At 42.5% G+C, this 24,879-nt stretch overlaps 2 protein-coding genes across 3 annotated transcripts in view; one reads left to right on the top strand and one right to left on the bottom strand.

Annotated features, from left to right (window-relative positions):
* Positions 1–21,602, bottom strand: part of chs1 (chitin synthase 1) — a 110,723-nt gene extending 89,121 nt beyond the window's left edge. Inside the window, exon 1 of one of the 2 annotated variants that reach the window (XM_088992701.1) lies at positions 21,463–21,602. The gene's annotated coding sequence lies outside the window, so the exon portion shown is untranslated. Of the gene's footprint in view, positions 1–2,563; positions 2,692–21,462 lie in introns of those variants that run through there. The other variant, XM_088992702.1, reaches the window with a different exon arrangement.
* Positions 1–24,879, top strand: part of csmd1a (CUB and Sushi multiple domains 1a) — a 379,749-nt gene that overhangs the window by 40,817 nt on the left and 314,053 nt on the right. The gene's annotated exons all lie outside the window — the stretch shown is intronic.

Here is a 24,879-nt window from a genome sequence, read left to right as displayed (position 1 = left end):
AGAGAGGTTTAGATTGATGGTCTGAAGCAGCGGTGGGAGTGTAGATAATGGCCGACATAATATCCGGGTAGAGGGATTGTAGGGAAAGAACGGGCATTGGGAGAGACAACAGGTAAGTGGGGGAAAGGGGACACGTGGGGATGAATGGATGGTTAGAAATTATGAAAGGACACCGATAATGGGCTCACTCTAATGTCTGGAAGGAGGAGTGACATGGATTCCATGGCGTGTGAGTGGTTATGTGAGAATAGATAATAGGCTCCCTCTAATGCTTGTTAGATAGTGAGATAAGTAAAAGGAATATATGAATGAACTGGAAGAGTAGTAAGACGCGAGCTATATTTACATGTTTGGATTGATGTTTGTTTGCTGAGACTTGTCCCTTGCCGTCCGCCTATTGGAAATGTCCCAGTGTGATCTCCAGAGTGTCAAAGTTACGCTTTTAAAAGGAAGAACCATTTAAGAATGGGCCTTTTCCGTCGCCTGTGCATAGAGCCAAGTCCAAATCCAATGTTAGATTATTTTTACACCATTGGGAAGAACGAGAACAGAGAATGAGACATGCTGGCTCTCAGTTCCATCATCCGTTCCTCTGGGTGAATGGACAAATATCCCTTTAACCCAATGACAGCACCCATTTTTCTGCTGGCTTTACCCATGAAGTTAACAGATGCCTGTGTTGAGCGTGCTCAGTAATGGAGTTCATGAATCACGCATGAGTGTCCAAGTCTTTAAGTCCTCGTGCTTTCAGGCAACAATATGTGAACGTTAAACACTGACCTTCAACTTAGTAGTAGACTGGACTCTTAGGGTACAAAATGCCCGAGGGGAATCCCTTCTGTGTTGATGCGATTAATTTGTGTCAAACAATCGATCAAATTTACCACACTTATGTATCTGATCAGGCCCTGTTCGTTGGACACACAACTCAACTACTCACAAGAAGCCATGACTTAAGGTCTTTTCACACTGATCTTAGTGCAGTGTGCTGTTGGCAAACTCATTCACTGGCCATCCCTCATTGCGAAGGTAAGGTCTACAAACCAGAAAGAAAATCATCCAGGCTACTTCCTGGCAACCACTTCAAACATGGTGCCGTCCTGCCCTGCAGTAAATACCAAGAAACCCAAGTGCATTGTCAAAATTATTGGGAATCACTGATCTAGGTAATTTCTGGAGGGGAAAATACTTTGTCAGGTGGGTTAAGCCTAGTTTTTCTGCAGGAAAAGGAGGGGTGAATGGTTTGATGGACAAAGATAGTGTGATGTGGCATCAATGATGATTGGCTTTTGACGTTTGGAGGAGTGTGAGACATCAGGGAAGAAGAAGAGGGGGCAAATGGATGGATGGTGGGAGATGGTGCAAGGATGGATGCAGCGTAGAGGGAGAAGGAAAGATGGATTGATGGAGGGTAGAAGAGTGAGTGCAGATAATGGCTAAGCCGAATGTCTGGAGGGCAGACATCCATCTGACTGACCGAATTACAGTCCAGCTCGCTTTCTGCAGACTAATTACTGGAGCAGGGGATTCTCTCACCCTCTTTCTCCCTTGACACCTTCGTGTTTTTCTCAGTTTCACTACTAAAGGGGATTTCGAAGGCTTACGCGTTGGGTGGGTAACCATACTGATAAGCCACACCTTTGCTCAGCTCATAGATCAGCCCACCTGCCCTTTGTTCGCCTTGTTCACACAAAGCCTCCATTTGTCTGCCCTCCAACACCCTAATTTCTCCCCCTTCTATCCCTACCTCCCTTGTCAACAATTTGCTGTTAGGCCTAAATTAAAAAGGAAAACAGTTGTCCGGTGCCTGTTAGTGCCATTTCAACATGTTTCTTGCTAAAACTTCTCAAGGTTAATAAATGCAAGAAACAACAAGCGTGCTTGCATACACAGTGCAATGTTAATCATTATCCACATTGCAGACATTAACAGTCACTCATCACAAAGATGTGATGATATCCATACTTCTTACTCATATCAATCATCAGTGTGAAACTAAGCCGACACACATTCCAGCAGGCTTAGGTTAAGGCAAACTTAAGGCAAAGGTTGATTCAATGGCTGTGGTATTGTTCTTTGTTGAAAATGTTTCACCTTTAATTCCAAAGGCTTCGGTCTAAATCTTTTAGTGTGGAGACTCCCCTTATGCCTATCGAGGCTGGAATTAGATGGGGACGGTCAGGAATAGAATGCAGCTGTTTTTGCCCCACCATGGTTAGCGAAACGGTCGCTCTGCAAAGTAATCAGTTGTGCATTTTTTACAGTTTTAATGTTGTGTGCTTGGAAGTTATTGAGGTTCTGACACACTGGAAAGAGATGACCTCTGGCTAAAAGAAAGGCATGTGCTCATCCAATTCCAATTGCACAGATGGATGTGAGGGAGGTTAGATTCATCCATGAGCAGGCTAAGCAGGGAGCAGTTTGACAGCATATTGCAGAGCAATGGCCTAATCGGCAAGAGTTAAAATTCAGACAGCTTGCTCAAATTAAAATATTATGTATGTTAATCAAATGATGTCTTCTCTTTGCTGTTTCAATGTAGAACTCAACCATAATCACTTGCCTTTGTCGCTCTGATGTCACTCTGCCACCATCTCCTTTATTGGATGCGTTGAGTCACAGTTTATAGCGTCTTCATGCCGTGGCAGCCCAAACAAAAAGAATGGGTTGCTCAATGGCATGCTGTGCTAAGTGCAGTGTGAAGTTCGCCTAACGTTGGGATCACTGAATAATTATGCAGCTGTAATGATATAAACATTAACCTATCACACATTTTGTCTTCACTCTAAGCAAATTATTTGCTTTTATCCAATCATATCTCCGTTTGAGAGCTCCCTCCCTCATTCGATTTGAGCTACCCCCTCTTCAGTGGTTTATCTGATATTACCGTCTTTGTTGTTCTTCCTGGAACATCCTTATTAATGTCAGGTTAGAGGTTAGGGTTAGGCTAAGGCAGAGGGGCGAGTTAATTATGATGTTCCAGGGACTGGGATATCAGATCATGCCTGCCCTAGTCATCTGCTCTCTCATTTCTTTTTTGCAGATTTCTTGTGTTCCCTGTGCTCTGATTCAGTCATTTAACATAGCTATGAGATACAATCACCACTGCGTAAAAATAATCTGAAGTAAATATCAGACCTATGTGTCTTTCTTATTGGAATACTGCTGTTTTAACACCGCTGACCATCAATCAATCAACCAACCAACCAACCAACCAACCCAAGAATAACACCCTTGGCACTCCGCTCATTGTCCCCTAATCTTGAATAAAGATCGTAATATCCACGCTTAGTTCATTTATGTTCATTAAAGCATGTTGTGTGGCACTCAACCAAAATCTTTTTTCACATTTGCTCTTCACGCAAGTTTAATAATGAATATGTATTACCTTAGACGGTCCGTAATGTTGTTGCTGCTTGCTCAGCACCATGTGAATATCACCATCAGGCTTGCATACGACATTACTGACACGTGACACCGTTATGAATCTTTTCTTTTTTTACTGAGTTAGTTTTTTTGTGGTAACTATGAAAAATATCTTTAATACGCCTGAACTAAACGTTTGCTCAAAACAAAATTGAGGGCGATTTCAGCATGTGCTTGGGTGTTGCGATCGAGGAGAACAGAACAACAGAACAAGTTAGCCAAAATAGCATAATTGAGATGATACCAGAAAAAAAGGATGTGAAAGAAATATAATCCACCTAGATCAGGGGTCATCGTGTTGAACACATGCATACATTTACAGTGGCTACAGTTGATATTCATCTCTTTCATAATTATTCTGGGAAATCGCTAATGTGATCAGTATCTTCTCATAAATTAATATCATTCGTCATTAAATATAACATATGATATAACATATGATATAAAAAATGCATATTATTAAACCGGTTGCCTACCGCATTAATCAGTAGCCAAGAAGTTTAGAAAAGGTTGGCGACCCTTCTGCTAGATGAATAATGAAAGATCATTCCATGCCAAATCAGCTAGTGGGTTCAACCAAGCGGGTTCTTATTTTTAATGAAACTTGCTCTACTTATTTATAGTGTTCTCACAACCCAAAAATCTGAAACTTTAGGTCAATCGGAAAAGGGTTTTTAAGTCATTCACTGCCAGACGATGTGCAAATGTGTCCACTCCAGTGACAGTTTTTTTGTCATTTTCACTCAAATTGTAGGATGCAGAGAATATCAAGTTTTCGGACTATATAAACATTCAATGTAGCGTACAAAACCTGGGACTCTCTTCTTTCATCAGAAAAAAAAACTTTATTTTGAGCTTACTTTTTGTAGAGTTATCTGCATTGAAAGTGGGGGCGGCTGTCCAAAAGGCAGATGCTGCCCCCTCGTGGGAGGGAAAACATTGCCAGATGTCTGCCCGAAGTTTGAAACGCACGTCATGCTTTTCATTTCCTGAATAAGTTAACTGGTTTTGCAAAAACGGGGTGCGGTCGCCTCCCTTTTTGCTTGGGACCGACTGGATCAATTTATAGTCTCTATTTTCTACTCTGAAAACGTCACAATTTTCCAAATACCGCTAATGATGAATCAGAGTGGAGTGTCTAAATTACTTTGCCTAACAAGCTTCTTTTTCTAAAGCCACCATGCTTTAAAAAATTTCAAGGTAAACATTTTCCTCAGGGATTCTTTACAAGCTTGGTGTTCTTTTGTGTGTTCAAATGTGTGGCCCAAAGGTGTCTCTTGTCCTTATGCCCTGTGCAATGTGTTGTTGAAATGTTAAAACGCTAATCAGAGTGGTCTGTGTCGGTCAATATATTAACGTGTGGCTTCTTTGCGAGTCTTCAACAGATTCATTATAGATGGATTTGCTTTTGGCAGGAATCTTCAAGCCCCAGGTGCACTGAGTTGGTATGAGATGACATCTGGGTCTCAAAGACAATAAGCTTGGCTCTATATACAACAGAAGGCACCGCACAAGCATTTGTGTTTGTGTGAATGCGTCAGTATTTATGCTGAAGGTTTCATACATTTGTGTATGTAGAGGAGTACTGCACCAACTGAAGTGTGAGTAGTTGTTTTCCTTTTGTTTGGCAACGTCATGTTGCTACAATTAAGTTCTACTGCTCATTTGCTATGATCTTGTACGTGTGTGTGTGCGTGCGTCTGTGTGCGTATGTGTGTGTGTGAGGAAAAAAAGTATTAATCTAAGCTCTGGTCTCTACCTATGGCGAGAGTCTGTCAGGTAATTAAATCTCTCCCAATGTATCTGAAGGAATGGAGATATGCGGCTTAGTGACAGTCTGATTTACTGTGACATAATGATGTTCCTATTAAGGCAAACAAGTGTGTGTGTGTGTGTGTGTGTGTGTGTGTGTGTGTGTGTGTGTGTGTGTGTGTGTGTGTGTGTGTGTGTGTGTGTGTGTGTGTGTGTGTGTGTGTGTGTGTGTGTGTGTGTGTGTGTGTGTGTACGCATGCGTGCACATGTATTAGAGATTTAAATGCTACTTGGTGTGGGAACCTGCATTCTAACTGAACCACACTTACCTCATTAGCAAATGCTGCTTGCACTGTTCATGATGAAGGTGTGCCCTTACTGAGGCTTGTTACACTTTGATTTTAAACCATATAATGACTTCAACAACATCAACGTTTTTGAAGTCTGCATACGTTTCAGTTTTTTTAACTTACGCTAACCGCTATTCGGGTGGGATACGGAGCAATCGGCAAATAATTGCTGCCCTACGCGCTAAAAGGGATTTGCAACTGCTTTTAGATTCCGCAAGGTGACATCGAAGTACTGAAAACAAATATCGTCATTTGGGAAGAAGCAATATGCTTTCACTTTCACGTTTGACTGTGCATAAAATGCATTCAAGAACCTCTGATGGAGGACATCTCACAAAACAGATGGCCACAATCAATCAATCTCACGCTCCTAAAGTAATAGGCCTAAAAGTAGCAAGTCACCAATAGTTTAATTCAATTGCAAACATCCTGGATACACCTGCACTTTCTGCCAATTTTTAACTTTCTTCAATCACATATCAATGACAGAAATCAGAGTGTTCGAATAGAAGAAAATATGTCCCTTGTTTTTCCATCAATATTAACTTACTACCCTTCTGAGAATACTCTCTAGAAGTATAGAAGTCTTGAGTGTTTTCTTTTTTTTTCCATTCAACTGGAAGAACATCCGTGACAAAGGTCACTGATGTTGAGCATTGGTTTGCAGTCTCTGCTGGAGTTCATACCAAATGTCAAGTTCTTCTAAATCCAACTCACCCAAGCATAACTTTCTGGACCTTGCTTCATTCACTATTGCCAGTGAATGAAGCAACATCTTTCACAAAACCAAAGTATAGAGTAGTCCAAAAAAACAACCCAGTTTGGGCAATGACGAATTCACATTGACATTCATGGATTTTTTTTGATTTATTGATGGACCACATTTGTCCATCTTCCAGTTGTCTGTTTTTTTTAGTTTTTTTTTTTTTTAGCAAAAATGTCCATCCGCATTGACCAGAATTTCCAGACATATAGTGCACCTGCTTCGAAGCCGCACCGCTGACATTTTTAAAGAAAAAACATTTTGTACACACATAAACCGCACTTGTCTATAAGCCGCAGGTGCCCAACTCGTAACATGAGATATTTACAAAGAAAGATAACACACATGTGGTCACTACTATCTTTTATATAGGCCACTTCATTAAATAAGCCGCAGAGTTGAAAGCGTGTGACCAAAGTCACGGCGTATAGTTTGGAAACTATGGTATTTATTTTCTTAACAACACCAAATCATATATATCTTGAATATACTGGATATTTAATCATATATTGAATTTTACATTGCTGCTTGGAAGCTGTTTTGTGGACAAAATCCATTTCACTTGCAAAGAAATACGTGAAACAGAATAGTGTTTTTGGGAGGGAGTAGAGGTGCGCATTTCAGTGTTTGCCTTGGGAGAAAACGGTATCAAACTGGAGAACATATGATAAATTGCCTGACAGAATAGATGATCAGCGAAGGCATCACAGATCAAGCGCAACATTCTGTGGTGTTATTGCTCCTGCTTATGAATGAAACACAGTAAAACCCTTTGAGGGGTACTTGGAACTTAAGAAAACCCCTAATAATACATCACATACTGTACAGTATATTTTTGGATTGGATTGGATGTACCGTTATTCGTCTCGCAGTGGAGAAATTTACATTTCACAGCAGAAAAGTTATCAAAGGAAGAAGAAAGGAAAGAAAGAAGTAGATTAACAAAATACAGGAGCTGCTGGAAAGGCAGCCACTCTCGTGGCGCCATCTTGAAGTAAAAAAACAAAAACAAATACTATTACTACTATTAATACTATAATACTACTATGTACTATTACTATTATCATTGTTGTTTTCAAATCAAGCAAATGAAACATTTGTGACCCTTTTTTAAATAATGTCTGATCACTATATTGGTTCATTCATTGTCAGTGTGACACATACAAATGTACGTAATATTTCTTTCTCCTCCTTGCTTTGAGTACAGGAGTTCAAAAATAACAATCAGACTTCATTTGGCACGCACAGAATTTACTTTCTCAATTTACAACCCATCCGGTGGAACATAAACAAAAGAATGACCAACAGAGGGGGACAGAATGTAAAGCCTGGCGCTTTGCAGTTTATTTCTTTGCTTTCTAAGATGTGAAAAGAAAACAAGAAGGAAGGGGAAGAGAAAAATGGTGACCTTGATAACTTCCTCATCCTCCATCAGTTAATCATATTGCTTTTGCATTTGAGTTAATTGACATGTACCGATCTCAGTGTTTGTCTTGAGATTCTTTCCACCATCATTGTTGTGTTTTTGGATACTTTTTTTCCAATGAATTGCTGTGACTGTATCTGGTCAGATAGAAATGAAACTCATGCAAACGAAGCTTGACGTGTACGGTCATGGCACTATAGAGTAGTTAGGATTTACCACCACATGTAACTAACTCATGTTTGTCACTTATACACACTCAAAATTTTAGTCTTAGAGATAAGTTGCTCCACACTCCTTGATAAATGATGTTCCAGAAACTGAAATAAAAGCAACCGAGAAGCGAACTTGAAACACCTGTACAAGACATGAGCAGCTGAAGGATCTGCTTGGTAAACATAAGGCACCGTGTTAACAAACCAGCACAGGTGGACGCAAAAAGCAAGCAAAACATGACACACCACAAGAAGACACAAATTCACAGGTGTCAAATTCCGGTCTTTGAGAGCCACTCTCCTGCATGTTTCAGATGTCTCCCTCCTCCAGCAAACCTATTTCAAATGATCAGGGGGAAGATGGAATGATCTGCAGGATAGCGACGGTCCTTGAAGATTGGAGTTTGACACCTGTGCGTAATATAAAACTAAAGTAAAAGCCTTCAAATCTAGAGGACAATCGAGATCATAACAGGTACAGTATAAAAGAAAGGCGCTTTGATCTAATATTGGGAGCATCCATGAGGTTTCACAATTAAAATGCGACGCAAAAATAACCGTTTCTAAAGCCACACACACTTTTCCTGTCCAATCGACACTCAGCCCATGTTTTTTTTTGGTTGTTTATTTGTGTTGCTTTGGAGTTGTTTTGTTTTTCGGATGATTTTTACACTTCAAGAAAATATGTGCAGCAGAAGTGCAACATGGCCAATAATATTAATTAATTTATTAATCAATCAAGATTCATAATCTACATGTACCAGGCACTGTATTTTCCGGTGTATAAATCAAGCCTTTTGGGTGAGTCTCATACACTGGGAAATATGGTATGTACCTCCCCATATTTCTATTCCAAGAGCACATAAAACAAATCGGCAAGCATCAAATGTCACTCCATTTTTTTCCTTGATTTCCATTGTGTGTAGTCTCGCCTCAGTAGTTCAGGTACAATGCAGTTCAACATCGTCACACATCCATCACACACTTTTTTTATCCCACAATTAAAGTGTTATTAATCGTACAAGATGTGTCAGACGAGTTTCACAACTAGAGTTCGATACGATATAGAAGAATCACCATGACATCCCCGATCCATTGGTGAAAAGGACACGTTGGTCCTCTCCTCTTTCATCTAGAACTGCTTCATACGAGAAAGAGGGTGCAGAAAGTGCTTTAGGTTGAATGACTGTCTGTGTCTTTGTGTTGTCATATGATATGTTATTTTCTTCTTTTCACTTCAAGAGAGTGGCTGCCTTGACAGCAGCTCCTATATTTTGCTTTTCTGCTTCTTTTCCTTCCCTCTTCTTTTCATCGCTTTGCTGCTGTGAAATGTAAATTTCTCCAGTGTAAGACTAATAAACACTAATCTAATCTAATGAAGGTGTTACATTTGCAAGAAAAATACTTTGAAGGGGAAACAGTTGTCATACAGTTTCTTTTGTGACACTGTGGCGGGCACTAGGACCAGGCATCTCACCCAGCAGGTGCAGGGGAGGGGGCAGTTCATGTTACATGTATTGCACTGCTTTTGCTGTTCAGTTCAGATCCACTTGTTAGCCATTGGAATAAACATGTCTCCACATATTCATCGTGTGTGCTCATTCCTCAACGGCTACACTGGTGACCCCGACAATGGAAATGTTCATGGCAACGGACGAAGATGTTTCTTCTACGGCCATGTCGCCACGACCGGCGCCCAAACTCGCAGCTGCCGCCTACACCGCGAAGTTGCCCGAGTTCTGGCACAGCGACCCGGCTTCGTGGTTCCAGCATGTGGAAGCACTTTTCCACCTACAAGGTGTCACGACAGATGACCTAAAATATTACATGGTCGTGGCGTCCCTCGACCAACCGACAACGCATCGCATGATGCAACTTCTGCGCGCGCCTCCACGATGCAGGAAGTACGACGCGCTCAAACAATGGCTGCTCCGACGGTTCACGCTGTCGGCCTCCGAGAGAGCAGACAGACTTCTTTCGCTTCCCGGACTCAGCGACGGAACAGCAGTGGATCTAATGGACAAAATGCTGTCGCTGTTAAATGCGGATGATGGCGGATTCCTTTTCCCCCACATTTTCCTTCGCCAGCTACCACCCGAAGTGCGCGCCGTGCTCGCTAACTCGACGTGCCTAGCCACCGGCGACTATCGTGGCTTGGCGGAAGAAGCAGATCGAGCGCTTCTGGCGATACGGCGGTTCGCCGTGCAAATTGATCCAACCGTCGTGGCCGCAGTGGGATCGCAGAAGCGGCGCGGGAAAGCCACCTGCTATTTCCATCAGCGGTTTGGCGCCAAGGCTCGACGCTGCGCACCTCCCTGCTCCCACGAGACGACGGGAATTTTCAACGCCCAACACCCAGTGGCAGCCGTGGGCGCCAGCAACGAAAGCGAGCTGCTTTTCGTCACAGACTCCTCGTCAGGAAGACGTTTCCTTGTGGACAGCGGGGCACAAGTAAGCCTGCTGACGCCCACCGCTGCGGACAAGATGGCAGGTGGATGCGGGCCTGCCTTGTGCGCAGCTAACGGCTCGCCCATCGCTAACTTCGGTTCCAGGTCGGTGACTGTGCGTTTCCACGGACGGGAATTCAAGTGGAACTTTATTGTTGCCGCGACCACAGTTCCCATAATTGGCGCCGATTTTTTATGTGCTCACGGACTTCTTGTGAACATTGCCAACCGTCGTTTGATTGACGCCATCTCGTTCGCCACTTTTCCGTGCGAGGCCGGAGGGCTCGGGGCGTTAACGCATGCAAATTATTTAACATCGGGTAACGTTTATGAATGCCTGCTGACCGATTATCCGTCGTTAACCACACCCGCCTTTTCCAATGCCGATACTAAACATGGGGTAGAGCATTTCATTCCCACGGTTGGCCCACCAGTTTTTGCCCGCGCTCGTCGCGGCAAAATTCGCAATGGCGAAAGGGGAGTTCGCGACGATGGAGCGCTTGGGCATCGTGAGGCGTTCCAACAGCCCGTGGGCCTCATCCATTGCACATGGTCCCCAAAAGTGACGGTTCTTGGCGGCCGTGCGGTGATTTTCGTCGGCTTAATAATGTAACCACACACGATCGTTACCCAATTCCGCACATCCAGGACTTTTCCGCACGTTTGGCCGGAGCCGTGATCTTTTCCAAAGTTGACCTCGTTCGCGGTTATCACCAGGTTCCGGTACGGGCAGAAGATGTGCCAAAAACTGCAGTAATAACCCCTTTTGGCCTTTTTGAATTCCTCCGTATGCCTTTTGGCCTGAAGGGGGTGGCACAGACCTTTCAGAGACTGATGGACTCAGTCTTGCGAGGTCTTGATTTTGTATTTGTCTATCTAGACGACATCCTTGTGGCCAGCCCTTCACCGGAGGAACACCTGTCGCACTTAACCGAAGTTTTCAAGCGCCTTGATTCGCACGGCCTTATAGTCAACCCTGTTAAGTGCCAATTTGGTCTGTCCAAGATCGATTTCTTGGGGCATCGCATTTCTCCACTGGGCGCCATCCCCTTACCCGCCAAAGTACAAGCAGTGGTGGATTTCCCCCGCCCGGCCACAGTTAAGGCTCTGCAGGAGTTTTTGGGAATGATCAATTTTTACAACCGGTTTCTTCCTCACGCAGCCGACCTCCTACAACCCCTCTACGGCGCCTTGAGAAAAAAGAAGGCTAACGACCCCGTCGAGTGGGCACCGCAACGAGCACAATCCTTCCAACGGGCCAAGGAAGCTCTTGCGGGTGCAACTCTTCTGGTCCACCCAATCTCAACCGCACAGGTGGCTTTGACTACCGACGCGTCTGATGTTGCCGTAGGGGCGGTGGTTGAGCAGCTTGTGGAGAACGAATGGCAGCCCCTTGCATTTTTCAGTCGGAAACTGCAAGATAACGAACGCAAGTACAGTGTTTTCGACAGAGAGTTGTTAGCACTCTATCTTGCAACGCGCCATTTTCGTTTCCTCCTCGAGGGGCGTCGGTTTACCGCATATGTGGATCACAAACCACTCACATTCGCCATGTCAAAGGTGACTGAACCGTGGTCGGCCCGACAGCAACGGCATTTGGCGGCCATTTCTGAATTCACAACAGACATTCAGCACGTGGCCGGCAAATGTAACCCTGTGGCCGATTGCTTGTCACGCGCGATTGTGTGTCCAGTCCAGCTCGGGGTGGATTTTTCAGAGATGGCCACCGCCCAATCTGAGGATCCGGACATCCACGAACTCAAGGCAGCAGGCACAGCCCTGAAACTTGAGAAGTTGGCACTGTGTGAAGGGGGTCCCGCTCTCCTCTGCGATGTGTCTACGGGTCGCACTCGTCCCGTGGTTCCGCAGGAGTGGCGTCGGCGAATTTTTAATTCTATTCATTCCCTCTCACACCCTGGCGTCCGGGCGTCAGTCAAACTTATTGGGGCCAAGTTTGTCTGGCCTGGGTTACGGAAGGACGTCAGGAAGTGGGCAGCTGCATGCGTGGCATGTCAGCGCGCCAAAGTCCACAGGCACACCCGAGCAAACCTGGAAACTTTTCCAATTCCGGACAGGAGATTTGACCACGTCCATGTGGCTCTGGTCGGGCCCCTCCCTCCTTCGCAGGGTTGCACACATCTCCTCACCATGGTCGATCAAACCACTAGGTGGCCGGAAGCAGTCCCCCTGTCCTCCACGACCTCGGCAGATATTGCTCGCGCATTCCTGTCGTCCTGGGTCGCACGTTTCGGCACGCCATCCGATATCACTTCGGACAGAGGCCCCCAGTTTGTGTCCGAGCTCTGGTCGGCCATGGCGCAGTCCTTGGGTGTGCAGGTACACCGCACTATGGCCTACCACCCGCAGGCTAACGGGATGTGCGAACGCTTCCACCGGTCACTGAAAGCCGCGCTACGGGCCGCGCTGTCGGACGGTAACTGGGTCGACCAGCTTCCGTGGGTCCTGCTCGGGTTACGTTCGGCCCCGAAAGAAGACCTTAACGCCGCCCCCGCAGAGTTAGTGCTCGGTCAACCACTCCGCGTTCCTGGTGAATTTCTGCCTGAAGCTTCGGGTGCACCTTCATTCCCCCTTTTGCCAGCAGAGCCCCTGACTCCAGCACCAATTCACCACTGCGTCCCCAAAATATTTGTTCCGTCTGCTCTTAGGTCAGCCCGTTTCGTCTTTGTGCGTCACGATGCCCACCGCTCTCCCCTCCGACCGCCGTACGACGGCCCGTTTAGAGTGCTCGAACACGGTGAAAAGAGTTTTGTGCTCGATATGGGTGGGCGGAGGGAGGGCATTTCAATAGACAGGCTCAAACCGGCTCATTTAGTTGCAGGCGAGGACGTTTCGCCTGCCCAGGCCCCACGTTGCGGACGCCCTCCGAAACCTCCAGCCTCACCGCGGCATGCCAGGGTTGAGTGTCGTTCCCCCACTGAGGTCTCGCCCGAATCACCTACACCACCTAATGACGGACTGCGTAGTCGTTGGGGCAGGCTGGTTAAGCCCCCTGCAAAATTTTCACCTTGACCTCCCTTCTGGGTGTTCTGGGGGGGGGGCTGTGTGGCGGGCACTAGGACCAGGCATCTCACCCAGCAGGTGCAGGGGAGGGGGCAATTCATGTTACATGTATTGCACTGCTTTTTCTGTTCAGTTCAGATCCACTTGTTAGCCGTTGGAATAAACACGTCTCCACATATTCATCGTGTGTGCTCATTCCTCAACGGCTACAACACCACAAATACCTCACTTTGTGTATATACGCACGCACACAGACACACACACGCACACGCACATGCACGCACACGCACACACACACACACACACACACACACACACACGCACACACACACGCGCACGCACACACACACACAAACTGACTGAAATAAAAGAACTCTCAATATACCCGCAGAAGAAAATGTATAATGATTTATGTTGTCATGATCACTTCAAAGTTTTCCAGGAAAAGATGCATGCTTGGTTATGTGGAGTAACCCTGAGCAATGTGCACGTACGCACACACACTGCATGTAAGTAAAACTTGCAACCTTGTACCTTTATGGACCCCCCAACACACACACACACACACACACACACACACACACACACACACACACACACACACACACACACACACACACACACACACACACACACACATGCGCACACACACACACAAACACATACATTCTTGTTTCAATGGTTTTGTGAGGTCGCGATAAGTCCAGATAAAGGAGTGAGGACCGCCGTTGCTGATAGGTTTAGAGAATAACTAGTGTTACATTTGAACACTAAATGTCACCCCATTTCCCATTTCAACTTCATTAAAAACAAAGAAATAAAAAGTGGACTTGAAACTGAAATAACAGCAGGAGTGGGGTTTCTGAATGGGTACATTCAAAGTCCTCACCCCTGTATTGAATTTGGTTAAAATATTGTTTTACTTTTTGTGGTATGAACTTTTTCCTCTCATTAAACACGCACACACACACATAAACACACAGCGAGTAAAAAGTGTGTATCCAAGTGAAATGAAAATACGCACCAAAAAAATCATTTTGGGTGAATTTGTGAGGACCTTTCTGAAACTTTAACAGATGCATGCATATATAGACCCTCGAGAAACCGTAGAATGAAAAAGTTGTGAGGACCGGCCAAAAGGACCTCACTTGTAAAAAATGTCCTCACTACATATGGTATAAAATGTTAGTGGTCCTCGCGAGAGCAGTCATACAAACACACACGCACACGCCCACAAGCATACACACATACATACAGTACAGGTGAGTTATCATTGCTTTGCCCTCCGGAGCACGATCAGTCAAACTGTAATTCACTCACTAGTTGATATACCGATGTGTGTGTGGTTGTGTGTTCTGTTTTTTGTCGCGGTGAGTGGACTCTTGTGGGTGTGTGTGAGCGTGTGTAATATAATGACAGGCCAAAGGGGGCAAAGAGAAATAGAGGGGCTGAAAACTCTCAGGTATTCCTTCGCTTTTATTATCGCAATGTAGCCAAGGGCAAAGAAAGAGTGTGTGCGTGTGTGTGTGTGTGTGCGTATGTGTGCGCTTGTGCCCGTTTGTGTGTCTGCCTGCTTGTTTTTGTGTCTTTATACACACACAACCCATGACGTACTAGTTTGGAGTTTATTTTATTTTATTTTTTTGTGCATCAATCATCTGCATTATTTTCAATAAAGCAGTGGTAAGAAGTCAGAGAAAATCAGGGAGGCTCCTTGCTCGATGTGGTATTAGATTTTACCAAATAAGCAAAACAAGAAAAGAAAAAGAGGAGCTCATTGTTCCAGCACTTGCTGAAGTGCGAAATTAGCAACAGATGGGGGAGGCAATGAACATGCCGATGGTTCTCAGCTCGAAAGCACCTTAACACGGATTGACTGATGGAGAAGCAGCAGCCCGTAGGGGGTACGTTCGCCTGGTGTCATGCCCATTGGCGATCAAAATAAGCAAACCTTCCAAAATAAAAAGCTTTTGAGGTGAAAATAATGTTTCATAGCAACTCAGAATGTATGTTAATGTACGCCGTTTAACACAAGTTTTCATGGAAGGACAATACAAAGCCGATGGGTTCTTCTCAGAAGTTGCTTTTTTTGCTTTGGTCGCGTCATATTCATACTGAGAGTTTTTCGTTGTCCCCTCCCAACTTCCAAACTGCAGCAATTGAGACAAAAATGAAATAATACAAAATCTCACTTCATATTCTCATATGACAACAAAAGATATGCGACTTTTACAGATGTGCAATAGGATACACCTTTGCATTACATCTTTGCAATTATATAAGCATATACAAACTATTGTTCTCATATTTTAACAGAGTTCAATTAGTTGTATGATATTAATTCATTCACTGTGATTCCTTAATTTATTCGGGAATTGAAAATATGACGTGCAGCGCTATTCCCGAATTTGTTCGGTTTGGTTTTTCTTGCGTGGGGTGCCGATAAAGCGCTAGTCGGACCTCTGGCATAGTTCTCTTCCCTTCCACGATGGGGCAGCATTTGCCTTTTGTACAGCCGCCCCCACTTGCACCTCATATTGGATTGGATTGGATTTGCCTTTATTAGTCTTGCGATGGAGAAATTTACATTTCACAGCAGCAAAGTTATGAAAGGAATATTACTCCATAACCATAGAATTTAGGAATTAACTGTTTTTTACTGCTGAAAGAAGAGAGTGTACGTTTTTCACACTGCATTGAATGTTTATGTAGTTCTAAAACTCAATATTCTGTCGGTCCTGGAATCCACATTTTTGCACATCTGCCAATTAGTTAAAAAGTTATCTTTGCAGCTATTTAGCCATTGAGCAGTTTATTTCTATTTCATGGAAAGGTTTGTGTTCAACATTTCGCAATGCCGTGTCAATGGTTCTCTATATATGCTCTATGACACACTGGCGACCAGTTCCGGGTGTAGTCTGCAGGGATATGAAATTCAGGATAACTGGTGTTGAAAATTGTATAATTGATCCCACAGTATTTGCTTCGTTGATGAAATATTGCATTGCTACGCATTGTCATTTAATCCCCTCCACCTTTATGTGGCCATACCACAATTATTGTGGCATTAAGGAAATCACACCCGATGCAGCAGGCGACCCTCTTGGCATTGCCGGCGACAGTGATGGGCCATGTGTGGATCAAAAGCTGGGTCGCATTGGCACTCGGCATTGCACAGCTTTCAACATCTGCTGGATAACAGAGCTGAACGAGACCATCTGTCCGCAGCTGAAAGGCAGAACAATCAACAGCGCTTTTAACTTCTTCGCATCTGAGAAGTTGAGTCCAAGATGATCATTTGCAAATATATTTGGATTAAGTGGGATGACACCTCTTTTTTTATTTATTTTTTTTGGTCTGTCAGAGATCAAACAAAAGTAAACATTTAGCATGGAAAGATAAGGCTTAGGCAGGCGCTTTGTTGCGAACGTGGCCTACATATAAATTGAACATGAGAAGGATGAAAGCCATTACATATATCCAATAATCTCATGTAAGTGGCAGTTGCATGTGGGATTATTTGATGATCCAGCTAGTTTGTCGTTAATGCAATAAGATCAGCCTCCTTCTTGAGCCAACCCCTGCCGCACCCCCGGACCAAGCTTGTTATTGATTTCTATATGATATCCACCACTTGAATGCCAATTTATCTTCAATCCAAGTCGAGACGCAAACATGTTCCTTGACAATGCACTTCACTGGTTTGAATGACCTCTCTTTGAAATTGCTGTGGTCATTAATGATTCTGTCAGAAGAGAAGAATGCAGTTTTTTTAAACAGATCCTGACCATAAGATGCGAAACAATCAAGCTCAACACAGTTCATTTCTAGTGAAGATGAAGCATTAGTATTCTTCAAAACCTCTTCCATGTGTTTGTTGTTCCGTTTTGCAAGAATATGAACTCATTTTGAATTTTATACAGTATAAGCCTCCGCAATATTAAATTGATATGAGCTCACTTCAGAGTTTCAATTCATTTATTCTGTGTTTCTTTTCTGTTACCTTCAAACTTTGAACATTTTTCAAAATTGTATGTCAACGCACCAATTGTGAGCCAAGAAGCTTCATGTTGCCGCTTTCGAATGCCATACGTTTGTCAGTGTTTCCCCCTTGTGATTTTCCACTGATTTTCTTTACCGCTAATCAGTGATGGCTTCACAGAAACGACACACTGTCGCCTGCCACACATTTTGAGTTAATTATGTTGGAATGATCACATCTAATGTAGTTTGGCTCTGGAGACATATGGTGGTTGGCTTGCGTGAGTGTGGTCTTGTTAAAGTTTCAGGCTTCTCATCTTCAATCAAATGAAAGTCAGCTTTTTTTGTTACATTTTATTTTATTTATATTTACTTATTTATTTTCAAGTTGATAAAAACGAGGCATGTTTCCTGAGAATGTCATTTTTTAATGTTTTACCTTTTAGTGTGGTCCGCCGCATCTGTGACAAATCAAAGAAGAAAAACAAGAAGGAACAAATATGTCGCATTCGAAGTGGCTAGACAATGACAATGTGAAAAGATCCGGTGCAATGTGATTCCTGCAAGGCACGGTCTGCAACATCATCGCGTGACAGTGTGCATTATAATCCGGTCCAAATTACTGTTTTTTAAACATTTCTGGGCCCGTTTGCGTTTTTTTCCCGGGATCTCCGGTTTCCTCCCACAATCCGCAAACATGCAGGCAGATTGAACACTCCAAATTGTTTGATTTCTAGATGCCGCCGTGAGAGTGGCTACCTTGACAGTAGCTCCTGTATTTTGTTTTTCTACTTCTTCTTTTCCATCCCTCTTAATTTCATCACTTTGCTGATGTGAAGTGTACATTTCTCCAGTGTGAGACTAATAAAGTCTTATCTAATCTAAAATATTAGATACTACACAGTATTCAGTTTGATTAAAATAACAAATGCACTCGTTATCAATCTTCAAACACATGAAGAGGAATAAGTAGAAATTGTGGTGGTATGATTTTCCCAATTAGGATTATCTGACATTGTCAAGCCGGTTAATAACAAAGTCACTGGCAGAGATCTTTAAAGCTTTCATTGAGCACCGTGGGCTTTCATCATCAAAGTTTGTTCCCTTCCACATTGTTTTAGGATAAAGAGGGATGTGTCTCTGGTCTGTGTGTTTGGCACCCTCGTAATTTCGTTTTTGTCTTCTAGCCCCTGTGATGACAGTTGTCAAAACTAAAGAAAGAAAGAATAAATAAAAGCTATGATTCGCATCACTGGAGAGAGGAAAAAAACGTTGGGGGTGGACGAATGCTAACAAGCAGGCAGGTGCTTGTGGGTTTTTATTAATACTTTAAAGAGCCTTTCGTGTCACTTCATCTTGACGAAGACCTGTCTGAATACGTGCATCTGCAAAAGAAGTGAACGTGAAGGCACCGGAGACACTGGTGGTTGCTTAGAGATTGAATGAATACATTATTAACCATTTGTATTATGTGCTATCGTTACTTGAAACACGCTCGGCTCGTTGTTAACTCCCTTGGCTTTTCAGCCTTGTTTGTATTTCTTGTAAAAGCTCAGAGAAGGAGAGGAACGCTGGAAGGACGCTGACTATGGAAGGGTGAAGAACGGAGAGAGGAGGCACAAGTGTGTGACAGCTGGAAGGACAGCGAAGTGTAGAGAAGAGTGCGATTGCAGAAGGGAGAGGAGAAAACATGGCAGGGACAGAGGAAAAATGGCGAAAAAGGGTGAAATTGAATGAGATCAGATGAGTGGGCCATTAGTCATTGCCTTCACGCTTCCTGCTGTGATAATGTTTCCATGGTAATAATTAGCATATCGGTTGTTAACGCAGCCTCGACAGCCCTTGATGCCCTTTTTTACGATTGACTTCTGAGTTGCAAAAACAAAATCGCACAACATGATTAAAAAAATGCCTAACTCTGATCAACATTTTCTGACTAGATATGAAAAAGGAAACCAATAGAATTGCACATTGTCTATTTAAAGCAACTCTGCAGGCTCCCCTCCCTGAATGCTAACATAAGAAGGGAAACTTCATAGGCTTAATGGCTTACAAATATCATCGATGGGGTGGGGATGTTACACTTTAACCAGTGAATCTCTCAACACAAGTGGTGCTACAATACATGTCCACGGATAATAAAACAATATTCACAGACATGTATTCTTTATCCTCTGAAATGCATCGAAGCCAAAAGTGGACCTGAGGCCATCATCCAATACATCCAAATGTTGGTTTTTATTGCCCCCAAGTGGCTTAAGCATGCACACCAGAATGAGCAGCACAATTGGAAGTGAACACTTGTATGTCGTAAAAGCAAACATTTTATTTGATGTGAGGTTACAAGTAAGTCAATTCCAACGAGAGACAACAGTGTGATTTCCTCAAGAGACAGTTATAAGAAATCAAATTCATTTTTCTTATGGCATCCATGTCTTCATTTGCTCGAGGCTAAGTCACTGAAACATGGTTGACTATTAAAAAACAAACAAGATGCGGCCATCTGTTTAAGGCATGACTTGACAAACATTAAAACTTAAACATAAAACTGTCAAATGAAAAGAAGAAAGTACAGTCACAACAGGATGTGCCAATAACATCAAATATGATGTCACGCTGGTTATTCGCTGTTTGTAATCTCAAGAAGTCAGATGTGGGTGCTTACCCTTGGTAACAAATACAGTAAATGAATTTGAATAAAAAAAATACTGAATCCTGAGACGTTTCAATTCACACATTCTGTTCAGCTATTTCATACCGGCCTGGTCATCAGATTGCTACAACTGAATGTACTGTATAGTCACTCAACTGTTTTCAGGAGTATCACATTCTTCTAACCACCAACCCTGACAGGTTCATCCTGAGCCTCACTCAGGAAATGGCTTTTGTATGAGTGGAATGCTGTTAAAGTGTCCTTGAAACAAGCATTGAATCATAAAATTGTCAGGTGGCTCAACACTTTATGCCAGGCTTGCTGCTTATCCCTGCCTTGAAAACATTTTAGAAAGCAGAGAAATGAAAGGTTGTCATTCGTGTAACGATCCTTCAGTGCCCTTGAAAAATGTAACTATGCATCCATTTTCTAAGGGTTATCATGTTTACCATGAGTGAGTTGGAGCCCATACCTGCTGACTGACTGGTACATACTTGACTGGTCAAAATCAACAAACAAACAAGTTGGATGTCCTGTACTTTACCGCGATACCTGTCAGATGAGTAGCTTAGTTGCTAACATTGAGGTGATAATTAGTGACCTAAGAGCAAGTTAACAATGTGTTTAGCTGTCTGGTTTTGGCGTACTTAACACCAAGCTTGCCATGAACACCTACAATCGGTTCATCGGTATCATTCTTTTAGCATGTTGTAATGTGAATATTTGTGCTTCCAGCCCAGCAAAGCCTTTTGACACAATGTGAAAAAAACCATTAAAATATTTGAGTCTTGGTTTCACGATTCAGTGTGAGCGAATTAATATGAGCAAATTCCAAGTCTGTACGAAAGGTCCAATTTGTCTTGCGTTACTGTGAACAATACTTTATCGGGGGTTAAAACCGATTTGGTTTAAAAAATGAGAGAGCTCTAGTCACAATGTCAGAAAATCTGATAATTCATTGGTCCTTAAAAATTGGAACAGACTGTAAATCCATTGAGAAAAAAGTAAATTAGTTGTCTAGTGATTAGCTATCACAAATGTTCATGCCACTGTTAGTTTTGTAGATGTAGCTGTTGTTCACTTTCTTCATCAAAGCATGATTTCCCCGAGTCCATTCCACGACGACTTCCATCCATCATCAGCACTAAATAATAGCAGCATGTGCCATAGCACATGCTGCTATTATTTAGTGTCCGTTTCTGTCAATCGGTTTCATAACGTCTAATTATGGATGTCTGTTTTTATTTTCGTCACCCTGTCAGTAACAAATGTGCACCCACTGACACAAAGATCAGAGAGCAGGATTTCAACTGTAGGTTAGTAACCATAGTAACAGAATAATATGCATCAGAGACATGTCGCTTCAGGAAGCAATAGCAAAGAGGTAGCTCGAAGGAGGAGAAGGAATACGAAAATACCAAAATAGATTACCTGAGTGTGTGACTTTAACCAACTTGACATGCTGATGTTCATAAATTCTGCAACACTTCTCTCAAGGATAAAACACGTCCTTCTTGGTCAGTGCATTTTAGAACACTGACCTTTTAACGAACAACAATACACACAGCTGCTGGGACACAGCTGGGAGGAAAAAAATCAGGTACTGTGGTTAATCATGCTGCGAGCACTCTTTTGAACTTTTCATTTCAACACAGAGAGAAAGGCCCATTGAGCTCATCTTGTGCTTGTTGTAGTCTATCAGTCCAAGAATCTTGTTGTGATGAAAATATTTTCATGCCAACATAAAAGGGAACGGTGGTAATCTTTTATTGAGACAACAAAATAAGAGTTACATTGCTATTGATATTTATTATTTGAATGAAAATATGATGACACTGTCATTTGAGTACATATAAGATGTGATGACATTTAGGACCCAGCGATGAAAAGGTTTATTCAGCCGTCATCTGTACTTCTTTGAAGGTGTCGGACGTTTCGCTTCTTATCTAAGAAACTTTGTCAGCAAACCAAAGTCTTACTGGTAGTTTAGGCCCTATATATATATATATATATACAATGAGACCTCAACTTACAAACTTAATTGGTTCCCAGACAGGGTAAGGCGAAAAGTGTGTATCTCAAAAAAATAATTCCCATCGGAAACCATTAAAATGGGAATAATCCATTCCCGTGTTTCCATAAAATATACTTTTCAACTAAATAAGCCTTAAAACTACACACAACATACCTTATTCTATGTATAATAAATGTGCTATTGTATTGTAATGAAAGAAATACACTGCATTGTATCATAAAGTCACTTGGCGTTGGAGGTCGAAGGTCAAAGGGAATTGCTGTTTGGAAAGAGCGACCGACGCATTACATGACGACTGTAATTAAAGAAATAAACTGTGCTGTAAAATAAAGTTTTATTTACCTTTTTGATGGTCGTTGGTGGCTTATGGAAGGAGAGTCACCTTCCATAAGGACTGTTGGTAACTTAACCTCTGGTGCTGTTCGGTTGTGTGCTTCCGCCGAAGATCACTCCGCCAGCCGTGGTGGGTGTGTATTATGAAAATAGTGCTTATTATAAGGTTTAATTTTCATGAATTTGACGTTTGTAAGACAAAATGTTTGTAAGTTGAGGTCTCACTGTATATATATATATAAATGAAATAAGCCGATATGGTGGGGTGAGGTTCAATTTGGATCGTTCATACAATAGCCTGCTTAGGCAACATAGGATTAGTAATACTGATGAGGTGATACCGGTGGAAGTGGGGCAATCAGGCCAGTCGTTAGTCAGACAATAGGAACAATCAGTGGAGCTGCATGGAGTAGTCCTCTGCTCCCCCCAACCTGAGAGCAGGGACCTATCATAGCAGAGCCCGGCACCGCCACGTCTGGACAGTAGGGAAATATATATATATATATATATATATATATATATATATATATATATATATATATATATATATATATATATATATATATATACTACTGAATAAACCTTTTCATCGCTGGGTCCTAAATGTCATCACGTCTTATATGTACTCAAATGACAGTGTCATCATATTTTCATTCAAATAATATCAATAGCAATGTAACTCTTATTTTGTTGTCTCAATAAAAGATTACCACCGTTCCCTTATACAGATGACGGCTGTAGAAACCTTTTCATCGATGGACTACTCCTGTACGACTGAGAGCTTACACAGACATTTACGACCCAGTAAAGATCAACGGCTGTTAGTTAATTCTACAGATGCCATGTGGGGCAGGCGGTGTGGCCTGTCTTCTTTCAATGTATTTAACCTTTATTTAAAATTGAAACGATTGACCAAAAATGGCACAGATTTTGCTAGCGAAAAGCTTGAAAAATAACACTTTTGGCAGATCAGAGAAGTGGTGGTATATGTCGTGAGGAGAGAGTGAAGGTTGGATGGGGTCTTGCCAATGAGTGTTAATTATTCACCTAGTTTATTTTTTTAGATAAACGTGGGACATTATGTAATGCAGTCTCAGTTTATTGCAGTCACTTGTTATTTTTATACGTCGTATAATCGTTTTTATATGTAAAAAAGAAAGTGTCTATTTGTGAGATTTCGTTTTTGCTCTATCGGACAACATGCTGTGGTTATTTGAGGAAAAGAAAAACAGAGAACAACATATTTATATAATGCTTCTTGACTGCTGAGGGGAAAATTGCACCAGAAATCGCTATGGAACAGTTAGCTGAGCATGTTGACCTCAGAGTACTGAGTTCATGGGTTCGATTCCAGGTCCTTTCTGTGTGAGGTTTGCAATGTTCTGCCCCATGCCTCCCTGGTTCAGGGGGTACCTCACTTACTGCCTCAAGAAGGCTAAGATAGGCTCCAGCATGCCCCACAACCCCTGTGAGGATCAAAATCAGAATCAGAAAACCTTTATTCCTCCGACAATTGGGGAAATTTGCTGATAAACAAATACAAAATTGGGTGCATGGATGGATGGATGGATGGATGGATCAAACAATCATTGTTCTTTGAGTGCTCTACATGATTTGATTCATATGGCAGTATAGCACTTTGCCCTTTTTATTATCAAGATTATCGATACTTTATGAACGTAATCGTAGTACAGTAAAGTCTCGTTATATCGATATCGGATATATCGATAGTCCCGGTTATATCGATACTATTTCTATGCACACACGGAGAAAATTACATGCAAACAGGGTCGGATATATCGATAGTCCCGGTTATATCGATATTTTTTCGGACTCCCTTGAATATCGATATAACGAGACTTTACTGTATTTAAATGACTGCGTAGTTAGGAAAATATGATGAAGCAAGAGTGATGTGGTTATGTAAAACTGAAATGAGGGATTCACACGAGGTGGCAGGAGCTCAGAAAAAATAAAAATACAGAGTTAACAATCTCGAGTGAACCGAGAGATCATCAAAATAATTAACGTAAAAGTTTGGAGGATATTTGTTATTCAATTTTCAAGACTTGATATATTGGTAAATGGAATTACAGATGACATATTACTAACAGGCGTGCGTGGGCTTTCTCCAGGGTTTCATCTCACATTCCAAAAACTTGCATCGTGGGCTGATTGAACACTGTAAATTGTGGAACAGATATGACTTACAGAAAGGATAAAAATGATTTAGTCATCACTAATATCAGCTTTGCTCGCAAGGACACATTCTTTTTACGCTCACAATTCTCCATCTGACTGAAGATTGGGATTCTCTTTCCATTTCAATAAACAATTGGTTTTAGCCAATGCAGGAGGATATTGGCATGACCAAAGAAGGTCAACACATTTATATTCCCTCTCAGATGATCAGTCACTTAACTAAAGAATTAAATGGATGTTACGCTTGCACATAATTTGTCACAGGAGCACATTACGTA

The sequence above is a fragment of the Hippocampus bargibanti genome, linkage group LG03, assembly GCF_051943395.1.
Source record: "Hippocampus bargibanti isolate YZ-2025 linkage group LG03, ASM5194339v1, whole genome shotgun sequence".
Lineage (NCBI taxonomy): Eukaryota > Metazoa > Chordata > Actinopteri > Syngnathiformes > Syngnathidae > Hippocampus > Hippocampus bargibanti.
This window is presented reverse-complemented; position numbering and strand designations above follow the sequence as displayed.